The sequence below is a fragment of the Camelina sativa genome, chromosome 9 (assembly GCF_030686135.1).
Source record: "Camelina sativa cultivar CO46 ecotype springtype chromosome 9, ASM3068613v1".
In the NCBI taxonomy this organism is placed as follows: domain Eukaryota; kingdom Viridiplantae; phylum Streptophyta; class Magnoliopsida; order Brassicales; family Brassicaceae; genus Camelina; species Camelina sativa.
Window position 1 is genome coordinate 26,457,201 of NC_141888.1, and position 16,443 is coordinate 26,473,643.

The 16,443-nt window shown below is 42.5% G+C and overlaps 3 pseudogenes; all 3 read right to left on the reverse strand.

Annotated features, from left to right (window-relative positions):
- Positions 1-341: 341 nt before the first annotated feature.
- On the reverse strand, positions 342-1,084 carry LOC147938800 (uncharacterized; annotated as a pseudogene).
- Positions 1,085-6,521: 5,437 nt separating this feature from the next.
- Positions 6,522-7,268, reverse strand: LOC147938801 (F-box protein At3g49450 pseudogene; annotated as a pseudogene).
- A 2,758-nt stretch (positions 7,269-10,026) lies between these two features.
- On the reverse strand, positions 10,027-11,623 carry LOC147938802 (F-box protein At3g49450-like; annotated as a pseudogene).
- Positions 11,624-16,443: the final 4,820 nt, after the last annotated feature.

The following is a 16,443-nucleotide window of genomic DNA, read 5'->3' on the forward strand; positions in this document are numbered from 1 at the left end:
CTAATGATTACAAGATAAGTAGATGTCTGACAAGTGTCACTATCAGTAGCATAGGATTGGTAAGGGAAGGGGAGACAATCGGTTCATTCCCTGGACTGTAGTGTGAGCTGTATTTGTCTCTACATTCGTACATTGAAGAGCACATGGGATGACTCTCTTTTCCTTGTTACCGTTTGTGACTGTGGTTAACAAACACACTGCAGTGGGCTTGATCATTTCCTCAAGGCCCAATTGTGTTTTCAGTGATCCTCCTTACAGATACGAAATCCAACTAAAAATAATAACGTTTAAATAAAGCGGCGGATTTCGTTGAGAAAGCATTATAACCCAAAAGAGGCTTCTTAGTCAAACAAGCCGGATACAAAATCATCGTCACTCTCTTCCTTCACCTCCTCCTAAAGATAGAAATATCACAAGAATAACAAATTAAACCAACAAATTATATATATTTATTATTAGCAGTAATTACAATTATGAGCAGAGTAAAACTGTAAAAGGGTTCGAGGAGAGAAGAATACAATACCTTCTTTTACTCTTCAGTTTCTGGGGCAGCTTGAATGGCTCCTCCAGCTGCAGAGGCAGAAGCAGACATAGCCATGGGAACAGCAGCAGAGCCACCGACGCTAGCATTCATAAAGAGATCATCGATGTTTTTGTTTTGGCAAAGCTTGGCAAAGAGACTAGGCCAGTATGATTCAATGTTCAAATTGGCTGTTTTCACCAGTGTTGAGATCTTATCAGCCTAGTTAACAAGTAACCAAAAAATGCTACAAGTTAAGGATCAAGTAGGTTAAGTTCAAAAACAATGTCAAGATTGAGCCTAGCAAAAGGCCTGATTAGCAACTAAACAACGAATAGGCACCAAGTACCATCAACACGCCAGACACGCATAGATTGTACTAGACATGGCGAACATGGAATTAAGAAATGGACAGGTTGCTACATACACAAAATGACAAAATTACAATCACATAAAAAAAAACAAGGCTCGGAGCGGAAGATAAAAAGGACTCACAGTGACATCGATTCCATCGTCGTGGAGGATGAGAGAAGCGTAAGTGCATGCGAGCTCACCGGTGGCCATTTGTAGCTAGCTAGCGTCCCACGAAGGATCTACAAACACACCAACAGAACGCATCAAATCATAATCTGAACTTTAGATGAAACAGAATAACAAAACTTGTAGAGATGAAATTTAGCGTTTCTTTGCTTTCAAATCTTCCTTGCACTATTCTCTTTCTCGCTTTTATGTTATGGATGATTCCGTGAAAATCACCATACCTCTTGAACTTTTGTATGATTAGACTTGTTCGTGTCCTATACCATTTTAGTGTCCTAGCGACCCCAGATTAGATTTCTTATGATATTTATGAAATATTTGACTGATTTATTTGATAAATGGCATCCAGTTAGCAATGTTAAAAGTCTTTGAATTCCTCAGCATTTTTCCGTAAGCTTAAATTTGTGGCATGGTCTATAGAGGTGTAAATCTGTTGATTAGATATGTGGCATGGTCTATAGAGGTGCAAATCTGTTGACCCATGTTGGTGTTGGGTTTCGACGATCATAAGGCCCACCAAATAAGCCCATTAGGGCGTATGCGCAGGCCAGGTAAAGAGGCCCAGTAAGGGCCCATGGAGGAAAAACCGAGCAGGAGGATGAAGTCAACCTGGAGAAGAAATCGGGATTGGGGAGCCGAGATTACAGCAAGACGTTCAGGAAGGGTTTCGAGGAATTTTAGTTTAAATAGCAGATGAATGTGAAGGACACAACACATGTAATCAAGCTCAGAGCGAATCAATAGAAAAAGTGAATACAAAAGTCCAGTTCGTTGTTTTTCATAGTTCTAAGTCGATTTGTACCGAAAGTCTGCCCAGATCTCATTTTACAAACTTATTCTTCTAATTGTTGTTTCTAGCCCCAACAATTTGGCGCCGCCTGTGGGGACTTAGGTCTTTCTATTCTCAAAAATCGACTGCTTTGAACTCCAGCGAAATGGATCCATCCACCGCTAACACAATCATCTCAGAGACTGCTCCACCAGCGGCAGTCCACGGATCCACCTCCATCAATGCACCTTCCCAGGGTGCACCCGCGTCAGCCGAGTCCGATAACGAGGTTACAGATCTAGTCAGACCCGGGACAAGCTCATCACTTGACGACAGTCAAGCACCGAACCAAAGTATTTTGGGAGGTTCGGGTCTCACTCATCACAGACCCGCCCAAACTCAGAATCTCGGTAGTACAAACCCAGGGGTTACCGTCGGGGTTGTTCCCACGGCCCCCGCGATCTTGACAGGAAACAGGAATCAGTCCCGAGTATGGACTCGTTCAGAGAATAACGGAACGAACCGACCCGGACAGCACCATGCGCCGGTGGTCTCCTCCGGGACCCCCGTCAGCAACGATCTGTCCGAGATTCGCGGAATGCTCGCCGTTCTGATTGATAAGACCCAAAGTCAAGATGCGACAAATCGGGCCCTCATGAACAGAATCGAGCGGCATGAACAAGAGCTCGTTTCTCGTGCAAATCTCGGACCCTATCGGGATTCCGCGTACTCTTCGGGAACAGCTTTAACCAGTCCCACGGAAAGAGCGCTTCCTCAGACTCGTCTCGACATTGAGGCGGTCCATGTTACCCCGCCCGGGATCAGAACGTTACCCGTTTTCGCGCCGTCAGAGAGCAACGGAGCTCCGAGCTCGTCGGTCTTAAATGATAATGCGAGCTCGCGACGTGACGAGCATCCCCCATCCGGGGACGTCGGGTCAGCAGGGCAGGTCCTCCGCACCTCGGGGGCTCTGGAGGGCTCCTCGGTGAGACTGGATCCAGTCCCGACAGGAGAACTCAGAAATGGGGCGTCACGAGGAATAACGACCGAGGATCTCGGTCTTCCCGGACCTCCGAGTAGCAGCGCATTCAGCGCGCAGTTCCTAACCGAGTATATGAATAAGGCAAGCGCCGAGATGGCCCAAATCCGCTCTAAGGTGCACCTGGCAACAAGCGCAGCCCCAGACATCGATCGCGTGATCGCCGAAACAAGGCGTACCCCGTTCACAGACCGAATCGCGAAGGTTCGCCTTCGTGACGTGGGCAAGCTCCGCCTTCCCGAATACGCGGGCATAACGGACCCGGGAGCGCACCTCTGAGCTTTCAGATTAGCCATAACAAAAGCTTATCTCACCGACGACGAGTGTGAAGCCGGCTACTGCCGTTACTTCGCCGAGAACCTGGTGGGACCGGCGTTGGAATGGTTCGCCTCTTTGGAATCTAACTCCATTGACAGCTTCGATCAGCTCGCCTCGGCATTTTTGAAGCAGTATTCAGTCTTTTTCCAAGCTAAGGTGACCGAATCAGACCTTTGGCTTCTCATCCAAGAAAAAGACGAACCGCTCCGCGATTACATCAATCGCTTCAAGTCAACCAAAGCCAGGATAACCAACCTAAACGACGAGGTTGCCCTGGCAGCCCTTCGGCATGGCTTATGGTACACCTCGAAATTCCGCGAAGAGCTCACCGTTCGACAACCCCCGTCGCTCGACGACGCACTCCATAGGTCGATTAATTTCGCCCGAGCAGAAGAGGAGCGGGCCGCTCTGGCCGAGATCCATAAGTCATCAAAAGCACCGTAAATGGTTTTAGTAGTACACCTCGGCGAAGTCAGGCTGGGACGCTCAGCTCCCCGGAGTATTGTGGGCCACCCGAACTACGCCGCGTGGCAGCACGGGCGAGACCGCGTTCTCCTTAGCCTACGGAATTGAGGCCGTAATACCGGCAGAAGTTACCATAGGCAGTATTCGCCGAGCTGTTTCCCCCGAGAATGAGGAGGAAAATAGCGAAGCGCTGCGCGATCACCTCGACGTCATCGACGAGAAGAGAGAACAAGCCTACGTGCGAGTTCAAAATTACCAGAATGCCATCGCTCGCTTCTATAACTCGAAGATCCGACCTCGGCGTTTCGCCGTCGGGGACCGAGTACTCCGTCGAATGTTCGATCACAGAAAAGAAAAGAACGCCGGCAAAATGGGAAGGACCTTTCCGTATCACCGAGATCGTTCGCAATGGCGTATATCGCCTCGTAGACGAGAGCAACGGTAAAGCCGAGCTCCGGCCTTGGAACGTCATGAACCTCAAAAAATACTTCTAAGAGGTATCCATAATAATCGAACTACGACCTGGCTTGATCCCCTTACGGGGTACGTAGGCAGCTCAATATCCTGAGCGCAGCCACCTTCCCAACTCGATCCGCTCCGCAAAATCTTTCCAAATAAAACGCGAATTTTACCATGACCTGGTGCACCGTTACCAAATATACCAAATCAACAAACAATAACTCTTTCTAACGGCGCGACGAAATTGCCTACAAATAAACGTACCTACGACACCAAACAGCACATGCGAATTTCGCACTGTCTTGCAACCGTTTCAAGCTTTTTCGAACACTTCATCAAAAACAAAAAAAAACAACAAGGTCAACACAGCTCTAGCTAACGGTCCGCACCCCACGACCTCACGTGAAAGCAAATAAGATTTCACTACCCAATTTGGAAAACCTCAAAGGACTTCATCCCCAAATAGCAAATTTTTAGTGAATTCTACGGAGTTCACAAATTAAGTGCCCGGGGAACATTTCCCGCTGTCCGTAAGCCGGCCTAGGAGAGTTCCGTATACCCCGAGTACATATTAGAACTCACGCGTTTCGACCCGAAACAGTTAACAAAGACAATATGAAAAGAACAAGGGTTTAAATGCCTCCCCAGGCAGTTGATTCCAAAAAACGAAAAGAAATAAAGTCTTGGGTTAACATATTTGTGCTCGTGTGAACATGGTTATCGAACTTAATTATCATTTGATCTGAAAAATCTCAAGCACCTAGCTAATACATTTTACAAAAGGTTTATGAAAGTATTAATTGAGCCCCCCCGGGCAAGTCATAACAAAAGATTTAAAAGCCCTTTCGGGCAAATAACGCAAGTTCAAAACGATAAATAAAATAAAGACGCCATAACTCAAACGTCTTCTTCCCCGGTCCCAGCCTCCGGATCCTTCGCGGCACTCGCGTTGCTCCCATGCTCGTCCAGACCGCGCGGGACCCCGGTTCCGGCGTCAACCTCCATGGGCGCGACCGAGTCTTCCGAGATCTGAGGAAGGTCCAATTTGCTCACCGAAAAGTCCAAAACCGCCAAGGAGTTGGACCTAACCGCAAGGACCGCCCGCTGCGTCTCGAGAACTTGCACCTCCTCCGCAATTGATGTCCTCCCCTCGTCGATCTGCTTGATCAAAAGAAGGTTGGACTCGATCTCTGCGAGATCGCTCTCGACCGCGGTCTGCTCTTTCTTCCTCTCCCACTTGCTCTTCACTGAATCCAGCACCGCCCGGTAGTCTTGGGACATCCGCTCCTTGGCCTCACGAACAGCTCGACGAGTCGCCTCCGCATGTTTTGCCCCTTCCCCGAGGAAGATCGCGAAACCGAAACGACATGAAAGATTCTCTGGATATTCGCCTTTCAACCCTCCCAAAAATAGGTTAAAAGGCTGGGGGGCAATTGTTGGTGTTGGATTTCGACGATCATAAGGCCCACCAAATAAGCCCATTAGGGCGTACGCGCAGGCCAGGAAAAGAGGCCCAGTAAGGGCCCATGGAGGAAAACCCGAGCAGGAGGATGAAGTCAACCTGGAGAAGAAATCGGGATTGGGGAGCCGAGATTGCAGCGAGACGTTCAGGAAGGGTTTCGAGGAATTTTAGTTTAAATAGCAGATGAATGTGAAGGACACAACACATGTAATCAAGCTCAGAGCGAATCAATAGAAAAAGTGAATACAAAAGTCCAGTTCGTTGTTTTTCATAGTTCTAAGTCGATTTGTACCGAAAGTCTGCCCAGATCTCATTTTACAAACTTATTCTTCTAATTGTTGTTTCTAGCCCCAACAACCCATAACATGTTCAATGGCTTGGATTCCAATGTTTTACCATCAGCATGAGGCTGTACAATTTCACCTCTACTGGTCATCCCGACAATGTTTGATGTTCTTTTCCTCGAAGACTATTTCTATTGCTCGGCATTGTCTAGAATCAACAACTCGTGAACATAATAATCGAGTTAGGATGAAGTGCACATTATTCACCCATTGCTTATGTTGATATAGCTAAATAAGAGGTTACAACGTCAAGAGCTTAGGTATAATGTAAACAGATATCATAAGAAATTAATTTGATCCAATCAGATTTTTCGCATCATATTATAACTTACTAGTTATTTATCATAAACATAATAACGTCAATTGTTTATAGTCAACTATGATCATATAAACCCTTCAAGAATTATAGAGATCGAGTCTGTACAATAATTTTTTTTTGGGATAAATAGAGGCTGTATAATACATAAGATCCCCAACTTACAAAGAAAACTAGCTGCTATATAAAGTTTTATGAAGCCATAATCGCTTCCATAAGCCTCACATCTTCTACATGGTCTAGAAATGTATATATCTTCCGACCTTTAAAAGCTTCAATCCCTTGGATTTTAACTCTTACAATAGTGTTCCTCTTCATATTGTAATAGAACACTCAACCATTGAGGATCATGAGGAATGGAACACTCAACCATTCTCCATAATAATCTTCCTCCATTTTCTAATGTCAGAACTTGATGCTTTCGAGTTTCTACTGATACACACAACACTTTATGCTGTCTTTTAATCGGATCATGCCCAAAATAGGTTTTCTTCAAATCAGTGCTCTCATTGCTTGTCCTACACGGTAAGTTTATGTACTTTCCTGTGCTAGGGTTACATATCATCAGATTTGTATCTCTGTTACATAGCAAGCCACATACAGGAGGACAAACCTCAAAAAACTCAAAGGAACATGGGAAGCACATGTGATCTGCAGCTAAATTAGTCGGAGAAGAGTTATTGTCTAGATTTAATGGCTGAGGTGATGTGAAAAAGAGCCACCTACCGTCAACATGTAAGGTAAACAGAAGACGTGGACGAGCAAAGGAGTTGGTGAGGTAAAGCTCGGTGAAATATGGAAGGCTGAGGATTGAAGCCCATTGCTTCGATAGGCAACGGAATCTTGCTATGCATTTCGCAGGCACTCTCGAGAGAATCTCAAAGACGAGATCATTTGGTATCTCCGGGAATGAAGATTGTGAGAAGGTTAACCCCATTGAGAAACACGGTACCGGTTTAGGCTATAGTACGTACTCTTCCACGAGTTGTATATACAGGCTAGAAATTGAAATGATGTCTAATAGGATTTTAAGATTTGTAGGAGTAAGTGTCTGTAACTATTAATAAATTAAATATGTGTACATAGTATAGATGATAAATCTTGTCATATCATCTCTAAACCAAGTTAATAAAGATGAAAAAAAAAATACGTACTGTCATATCTAAAAACTTTTTAAGTATAAGTAAATTTATTAAATAATAAAAGTATGTATTTCAATAATTATAATATGTATAAGATTTTAATGCATCTGTGTCAAAATAGTATTAAATCTTGTTGAATAACTAAATTATGAAAAGAAAATAAAATATTCATCCAATACCCAACAATAATGTTGACAATAAATAAAAAAAAAACAAAAAAAAACAACATACAACTGAACAAATATATAATCGATATATAAAATACATGAAGAGATAAGGACGGTATTTGTGAAGTCTTATGAAGTCCTTTAAACAGTTACATATGGTTCAGATTTGGGTCGACTCTAGTATACTACCTGATATACGACTTCTTCGATGTGCACCCTAGACTTTTTGCCTCTTTTCTAAACATCATAAACAATGTTTTTCTTTATCAAACATCATGAACTACACTTACTCTTCTAATTACAAAATAGTGACTCTAAATTGCGATTAGATTTAGTAAAGCAGTAATTGCGTCTAAAATACCATGATTATGTTAATTGAACCAAAAAATCGAATCCATATGATTAATCAAATCCATTCTTCTTCTTCATAGCGAAAATCTCAAATCTTAAGGTTTTAATTGTATCAATAAAGTAGAATGTTTAATTAAAATTTCTTGAAAATGCCGACAAGTGTTCTTAAGTAGTTTCTTTGCAGAGATCAAAGATATCTACTGTTAAAGCTGATGGTTTCTCATTGTTTAAAGAAACAAAACTATCACCAAGATCACAAAAACTCCAAAAAGTACCATTCATGTTTACAAAACTAAACTAAAAGAGCACGTTCATAGACTTAAACTTCACTCATAAACCACTTTGTTGGTGCTTACTTATGATAAACGAGTTATAATATTTATATTCGAAGACCTTACAAGAGAATTGAGAGGAGAGAAACGAGTTCTTGTCGTATTGAAATTGAGAACAATGAGGAAAAGAGAAATCCTAAGAAATGAGAATTTTAATTTTATTTAGAGAAGATGAGTGGGTGGTTTGACTTTTTTGGTTTACTTAAAAAGCGTGGTCGTTTAAACGCCACTATCGGTTTAGTAAATACAATCACAATTTAAAATCGCTATGTTGCAATTATAAGAGAATGTATAGTTTGTGATGTTTAATAGAGTAAAAAATTGTTTATGATCTTTAGGAAAGAGGTAAAAAGTCTAGGGTGTATATCGAAGAACCGATATAGTTGAGGTAGTGTACCAGAGTCGACCCTTCAGATTCTCTATATAGTCTATAAAGGTGGAAATCCCTGTACCCGTACGAGATCCAAACCCTTGGATTCTAGCTTTTATGAATGTATTCCGATGGATCAAAACGTGGAATAAATGAATCTGATGGAATAAATGAAGACAAGACAATTTCACCATTACGAGTCATCCCAATAAAGCGAAACATGGCCTCTGCTGCAACTAAATTCTTCCAAATAGGAGGGAGTATGTAGATATGCTCCGACCATCTCCCTTCTTCGGCATCATCTAAAACCCACAGCTTAATACTTTCAGTTTTTCGCTTAAATAGGAACGCAACAAGCACACCTAATTAATTTACCCTTGTAATTAATCAGATTCGACGATTCGTACACCATAGCTGCTCTATAGGTGGTGGAGTAATAAACTCGAACTTCTCAGAGCTCAAGACAAAGCAAACTATCAGGCAATTTCGATGCCTATTTCTCTCGTGAGCTATATAATACAAAACCCCACTTATGCAAATCCCAACATCCCACCAAGGATCATAAGGTCGGGAACATGTAATCTTTCTCCATGACAGTTTACCCGTACCTAATGTTAGAACCCTAGAGAAGCGTTGTTTCCTCACTATTACAATACCACCAACCCAGACCCTCACTATTACAATACCAAAGTTGCATTAAGTTGCCAAAATATGCTTCCTTTGTTTACGCGCAAAGATTACATTTCGGGTCTCTTTGTCAATCAGCTTGAAAGTGGCTTGGTGAGACAGAGACAGTACTAGGTGGTTGTGAAGAACATTGTTTCACTGCTTCCATAAGTGGTACACTGTGGCTTGAGGCTATCTTCCGGATCACTATTTGGTTAAGGAGTTTAATCCTTCTTCTTCACTGTCACTGTGTATAATGCGATGGGCTTGAGGATCGTGAGAATCATCTTTGTTACATGCTCGCAGGTATACCAAGTTCTTAAAATGGTTCAAGTTCAACCGCACATTGGATTAAATTCTTTGTTCAACATATATAGTAGATATCACGAAGATCTCATGATAAAAAAAGGTTTGAATACTGTTAACCGAGACATGTGGAGCATAATATATGTCCATTTTAAAAAGGAGGCTTCGGTGTGTGGAGGAAAATGTAAAGTAGCAGGGTTTGATTCCCGATAGATAGTGTTTAAAGTCAAAACAACAGATAATGCTCCGAGCTAGCTAGTGTTGTTTAATGTAAACAAGAGCAAGCATGGACTGATGGACACAGTGACGGAGTAACCAAACAAAGATGAAGGTACATCAAAGTAATTATAATATAGTCATAATAACTGATCAATGGGAAACAACAAGCATAGACTGTCTAAGAGTCCATGATATAGTACTTATGAAATAAATTAGAAGGAAAATGAAAGCACTGATCTTACGAAATTTAAATTAACATTACATAATAAGATTCACATTTTCGACATGGTTTAAGAAGGTGTAAATGTGTTGACCTTTATGAGGTCCAAGCCCTTGAATTCCAACTCTTTTAATAGAGTTCCTCTCCATATCCAAGTGAAAAATGTAGAACGGATTGGACAAGACAAGTGGAGAAAACACAACTTCACTTGTTCCATTAACCATCCCAACAATGTAAACTTTAGTCTCTGCAACTAGCTCCTTCCACATAGGCGGCAATATGTGAATATGCCTTGACCATGTATGTTCTTCAGTGTCATCTATAGACCAGAACTCAAAGCTTTGAACTCCTCCATCCATAAATAAATGTGATTGACAACAAATTCCTCCTAATTTTCCCTTGTAGTTTATTAAAGTTGTCGGATACCCAAACTCTTTGTTCTTAATAAAGCTGAACGTCTCCTTCTTAACATTAAAGCAAACTATCATATCTCTTTTAGACTCACGATCAGTAGCTATGTAATATAATATCCCTTCGATGCAAATTTCCCTAGGATAATGGTAAGGGTAATGTTCTACAGAACATTCAATCATTCTCCATTTCAGTTTGCCCATTCCTAGTGTGAGAACTTGATACTCTTCCGCTTTAGACGAATATGGCCGTTCACAAACTGTCATGCACAAAACCTTATATTGCATTCCGATTGGATCATACCCAAGATAGGTTATAACCTGACCCCTCCTCGATCTCACTTTGGGTAAGGATTTGAACTGTCCTGTGCGAGGGTTACATATCATCATCCTTGCATCCCTCCTACCACTTACAACCCATTCATCTTTTGTACACAGCAATCCACAAACAGGGACACAAACTCGAAAGGTGTAATCTTTAGGGACACCCATATGACTCTCGACAACTACAAGATTTGAATTGTTGTCTGAAATCACGTACTCAGGTGAAGAGAAGAAAGACCACTTACCCTCAGCTTGAAAAGTGAAAAGGAGACGTGGCCGAGCAGAAGACCTCGTCAGGAACTTGTTGGTGACATATGGGGTGCGGAGAAGAGAATTCTAGTTCTTTGACATGCAACGAGACCTCACGACGGATTTGGCAGCTGGCAGTCTGGAGAGTATTTCGACCAGGACATCAGTTGGCAGCGTCCCAGAGTTTTCTCCTAACCCGTCCGATGAAGATTTGGTTAGGTGAGCCTCATCTTTGGAGACGTGCTCCTTTCGTTTTCTCTTGGCGGACATTGGATGAAAAAACAATGAAATGAAAACCTTTTTAAGTATTGAGTACCGATAGACAAATTAACACAACAACAACCTATAGTTTATATATGGTCGTCCAAGATTTTACAAACTAAATGAAACCCTTACAGGTCCACTAGACTGACACGACTGCCACCTTTTGATTCTGTGTTTTACTTCTACCTAACACTATTTTTATCCTATCTCTTTTGTAACCTTATCTTATTTTCTTTTATTTCCTTTTGCAGTAACCTTATTACTAGGTATACATAGATTATTAGCTATAATTAGGTGATAAATTTGTTTTAATATATATTACCACCCAATCATACTGTTGGTTGACACCTTTATATATATATATATATATATTTTTTTTTAAGAAATGAAATCTTTATATATATATATGAGTATATATAATATATATATATATATACTGGTAGGCATAGAAATATAATGTTAGGCGTAAAAAAAAATCTTGGCAATTTATCATACTTAATCATGATTTTCAAGATCTTATTGTGCAGTTAAAAATAAAATCTTACCGGGTCATATTAAAACACTTTCACCAAACATGTTCAAAAATTAAAATAAAAACAAACAACAAACATAATCATTTTTCATACATAAAATTACAAAATTAACAATATAAAACAATTTACAAAATAGGCCTTTTCAAGTCATCATATTTAGCATAATATTTTATCTAAAAAAATTTTTAAAAACAATCACCAAAATTATATTTTATTCTAAAATTATAATACAAATAAAAGAAATTTCAACCTGTGCTCAAGCATGGGTCCTAATCTAGTACATAGATTATTAGCTATAATTAGGTGATAAATTTGTTTTAATATATATTACCACCCAATCATACTGTTGGTTGTCACCTTTATATATATATATATATATATATTTTAAGAAATGAAATCTTTATATATATATATATATATGAGCATCTTGCAAAATAATCAAATTAATAAATCTTTGAATCCAACTCATATATGATCAAATTTGGCACATAAAAATATAAATTATTAACTATAATTAGGTAACAGTTTTCATTAATATATTACCACCAAATCATACTGTTGTTATAGCTCCTTGAAATATATTTAAATTTTTATAAATATAATATATGTATTTGTGTGTGTATATATAAGTGGATTTGCAGAAATATTAAAATTTTGATAAATTTTGAATCCAACTCATCACATAAAATCTTATGCAATTAATATTTTTAAAAGTATATAAAACCAAAAGTAATTAATTATATGACTAAATCTATTTGGAAAGTTATCTATTAAACTACTAATTTTAATAGGAAAATATATGAAATTAATAAGAAAAATATGTGCAATTATTAAGAAAAATATGTGAAATTTAATTGCAATTATTATTTGTTATAAACATTATAAAAAAAAAGTTTATACATCCATCCATATTTTATTTTTATTTTCTTTTTTACAGCATATTTCTTTTTACTTAAATTAAGTGTCTTTTTTAAGCACCAATTTAAATTTAAACATCTGTTTTAAACAGATTATTAATCTAGTTTTTTTTTTGAACAAGAATTCAGGATATACTAACAAATTTTTCAAATATGGCAAAAAATGAAAATGAAATTAACTTAAAAATATGACATAATACCGAAACAAAATATCCCCAAGCGACCATTCCGATACAAAAGTGGCTTCCTACAAGAGCGGAGATGTGGAAAGAATCAACGGAGGACTGTTTCATCCATAAATAAATTTAATTTACAACAAATTCCTCCTAATTTTCCGTTGTAGTTTATTAAAGTTGTCGGAAACTAAAACGCTTTGTTCTTAATAAAGCTGAACGTCTCCTGCTTAACATTAAAGCAAACTATCGTATCTTTTCTAGACTCACAATCAGTAGCTTTGTAATATAATATCCCTTCGATGCAAATCTCCCTAGGATAAGGGTAATGGTATCAAATTTGTTGGTGTTGGGTTTCGACGATCATAAGGCCCACCAAATAAGCCCATTATGGCGTACGCGCAGGCCAGGAAAAGAGGCCCAGTAAGGGCCCATGGAGGAAAACCCGAGCAGGAGGATGAAGTCAACCTGGAGAAGAAATCGGGATTGGGGAGCCGAGATTGCAGCGAGACGTTCAGGAAGGGTTTCGAGGAATTTTAGTTTAAATAGCAGATGAATGTGAAGGACACAAGACATGTAATCAAGCTCAGAGCGAATCAATAGAAAAAGTGAATACAAAAGTCCAGTTCGTTGTTTTTCATAGTTCTAAGTCGATTTGTACCGAAAGTCTGCCCAGATCTCATTTTACAAACTTATTCTTCTAATTGTTGTTTCTAGCCCCAACAACTTGGCGCCGCCTGTGGGGAGTTAGGTCTTTCTATTCTCAAAAATCGACTGCTTTGAACTCCAGCGAAATGGATCCATCCACCGCTAACACAATCATCTCAGAGACTGCTCCACCAGCGGCAGTCCATGGATCCACCTCCATCAGTGCACCTTCCCAGGGTGCACCCGCGTCAGCCCAATCCGATAACGAGGTTACAGATCTAGTCAGACCCGGGACAGGCTCATCACTTGACGACAGTCAAGCACCGAACCAAAGTATTTTGGGAGGTTCGGGTCTCACTCATCACAGACCCGCCCAAACTCAGAATCTCGGTAGTACAAACCCAGGGGTTACCGTCGGGGTTGTTCCCACGGCCCCCGCGATCTTGACAGGAAACAGGAATCAGTCCCGAGTATGGACTCGTTCAGAGAATAACGGAACGAACCGACCCGGACAGCACCATGTGCCGGTGGTCTCCTCCGGGACCCCCGTCAGCAACGATCTGTCTGAGATTCGCGGAATGCTCGCCGTTCTGATCGATAAGACCCAAAGTCAAGATGTGACAAATCGGGCCCTCATGAACAGAATCGAGCGGCATGAACAAGAGCTCGCTTCTCGCGCAAATCTCGGACCCTATCGGGATTCCGCGTACTCTTCGGGAACAGCTTTAACCAATCCCACGGAAAGAGCGCTTCCCCGGACTCGTCTCGACTTTGAGGCGGTCCACGTTACCCCACCCGGGATCAGAACGTTACCCGTTTTCGCGCCGTCAGAGAGCAACGGAGCTCCGAGCTCGTCAGTCTTAAATGGTAACGCGAGCTCGCGACGTGACGAGCATCCCCCATCCGGGGACGTCGGGTCAGCAGGGCAGGTCCTCCGCACCTCGGGGGCTCTGGAGGGCTCCTCGGTGAGACTGGATCCAGCCCCGACAGGAGAACTCAGAAATGGGGCGTCACGAGGAATAACGACCGAGGATCTCGGTCTTCCCGGACCTCCGAGTAGAGGCGCATTCAGCGCGCAGTTCCTAACCGAGTACATGAATAAGGCAAGCGCCGAGATGGCCCAAATCCGCTCTAAGGTGCACCTGGCAACAAGCGCAGCCCCAGACATCGATCGCGTGATCGCCGAAACAAGGCGTACCCCGTTCACAGACCGAATCGCGAAGGTTCGCCTTCGTGACGTGGGCAAGCTCCGCCTTCCCGAATACGCGGGCATAACGGACCCGGGAGCGCACCTCCGAGCTTTCAGATTAGCCATAACAAAAGCTTATCTCACTGACGACGAGTGTGAAGCCGGCTACTGCCGTTACTTCGCCGAGAACCTGGTGGGACCGGCGTTGGAATGGTTCGCCTCTTTGGAATCCAACTCCATTGACAGCTTCGATCAGCTCGCCTCGGCATTTTTGAAGCAGTATTCAGTCTTTTTCCAAGCTAAGGTGACCGAATCAGACCTTTGGCTTCTCGTCCAAGAAAAAGACGAACCGCTCCGCGATTACATCAATCGCTTCAAGTCAACCAAAGCCAGGATAACCAACCTAAACGACGAGGTTGCCCTGGCAGCCCTTCGGCATGGCTTATGGTACACCTCGAAATTCCGCGAAGAGCTCACCGTTCGACAACCCCCGTCGCTCGACGACGCACTCCATAGGTCGATTAACTTCGCCCGAGCAGAAGAGGAGCGGGCCGCTCTGGCCGAGATCCATAAGTCATCAAAAGCACCGTACAATCCTCCCAAAAAGACTCTCCGGAAGGAGCCGTTTGAGTCTGGTTTGCATGCTTTCGCGGTTGACTCCGCACCCAAAGCAAAAAACCCGAACTTCGATCCCGAGAAATTCTGCAAGTATCACAAAATACGCGGACACTCAACTGAAAAGTGTAGAACCGTGGGACGTCTCCTCGCGCGGAAGCACGAAGCAGGAGAGCTCGGCGAAATCGACCTCGAAAAAGAGGGAGAAAGGGCGAGAGAAGCCAACGCCACTACCAAAGAAGCCGCAGCTAAGCGCGAAAGGACCAACGAGGCCGAGGAATCTTCCCCCCCTCCAGCCCCAAAGAAACGCATTGACCTGGTGTTCAAAGGACTCTCTCTTTGCCGTACCTCCCCCGGCTCGGTATTTACCCCGCCTCCGGCTCCCCGGAGGCTCGCGAGCTTCCGCCCGTTCATCTCCCGATGTTTCAAAGAGTCAAATCCGACTCATAGAGTCGACTTCATCACGGGAGGATCCTCCTTATGTCGTAACTCAGTTAATTCGATCAAGGCCTACCAACGTAGGGTCGATAGTTACCATCGTGAACGGAAACCCCGCTCGGACCCGGACTACGAGATTACGTTTTGGGAAAGCGAAACCGCGGACCTGGATAAACCCCACGACGACGCTCTAATCGTAAGGTTAGACGTCGGGGGATGCGAGCTCTCCAGAATAATGATCGACACCGGGAGCTCCGTCGATCTCTTGTTCTACGATGCTTTTAGGCGGATGGGTTATCCTGATTCTGAGCTAAAAGGGGCCAAAACCCCGCTCACCGGGTTCGCTGGAGACACGACCTTAGCTAAGGGCACCATTTCCCTCATAGTGGAAGCCCGTGGGGTACGACGTCTCGTCGACTTCGTGGTCGTCGATCGTCCCGCCCCCTTCAACGCTATCCTCGGCAGACCTTGGTTGTATGGGATGAAGGCGGTCCCGTCAACGTACCACCAATGTGTGAAGTTCCCGTCACGGGGCGGAATTGCCACCATCTACGGTAGCCAACGAACCTCAAGACAGTGTTACAGAAGCGGCTACGATCTGATCAAAAAATCCGACCAATAGCAATTAATGATCGCTGACGAGCTGGAATCAAGACAGCTCGTTAAGCGCACAGATCC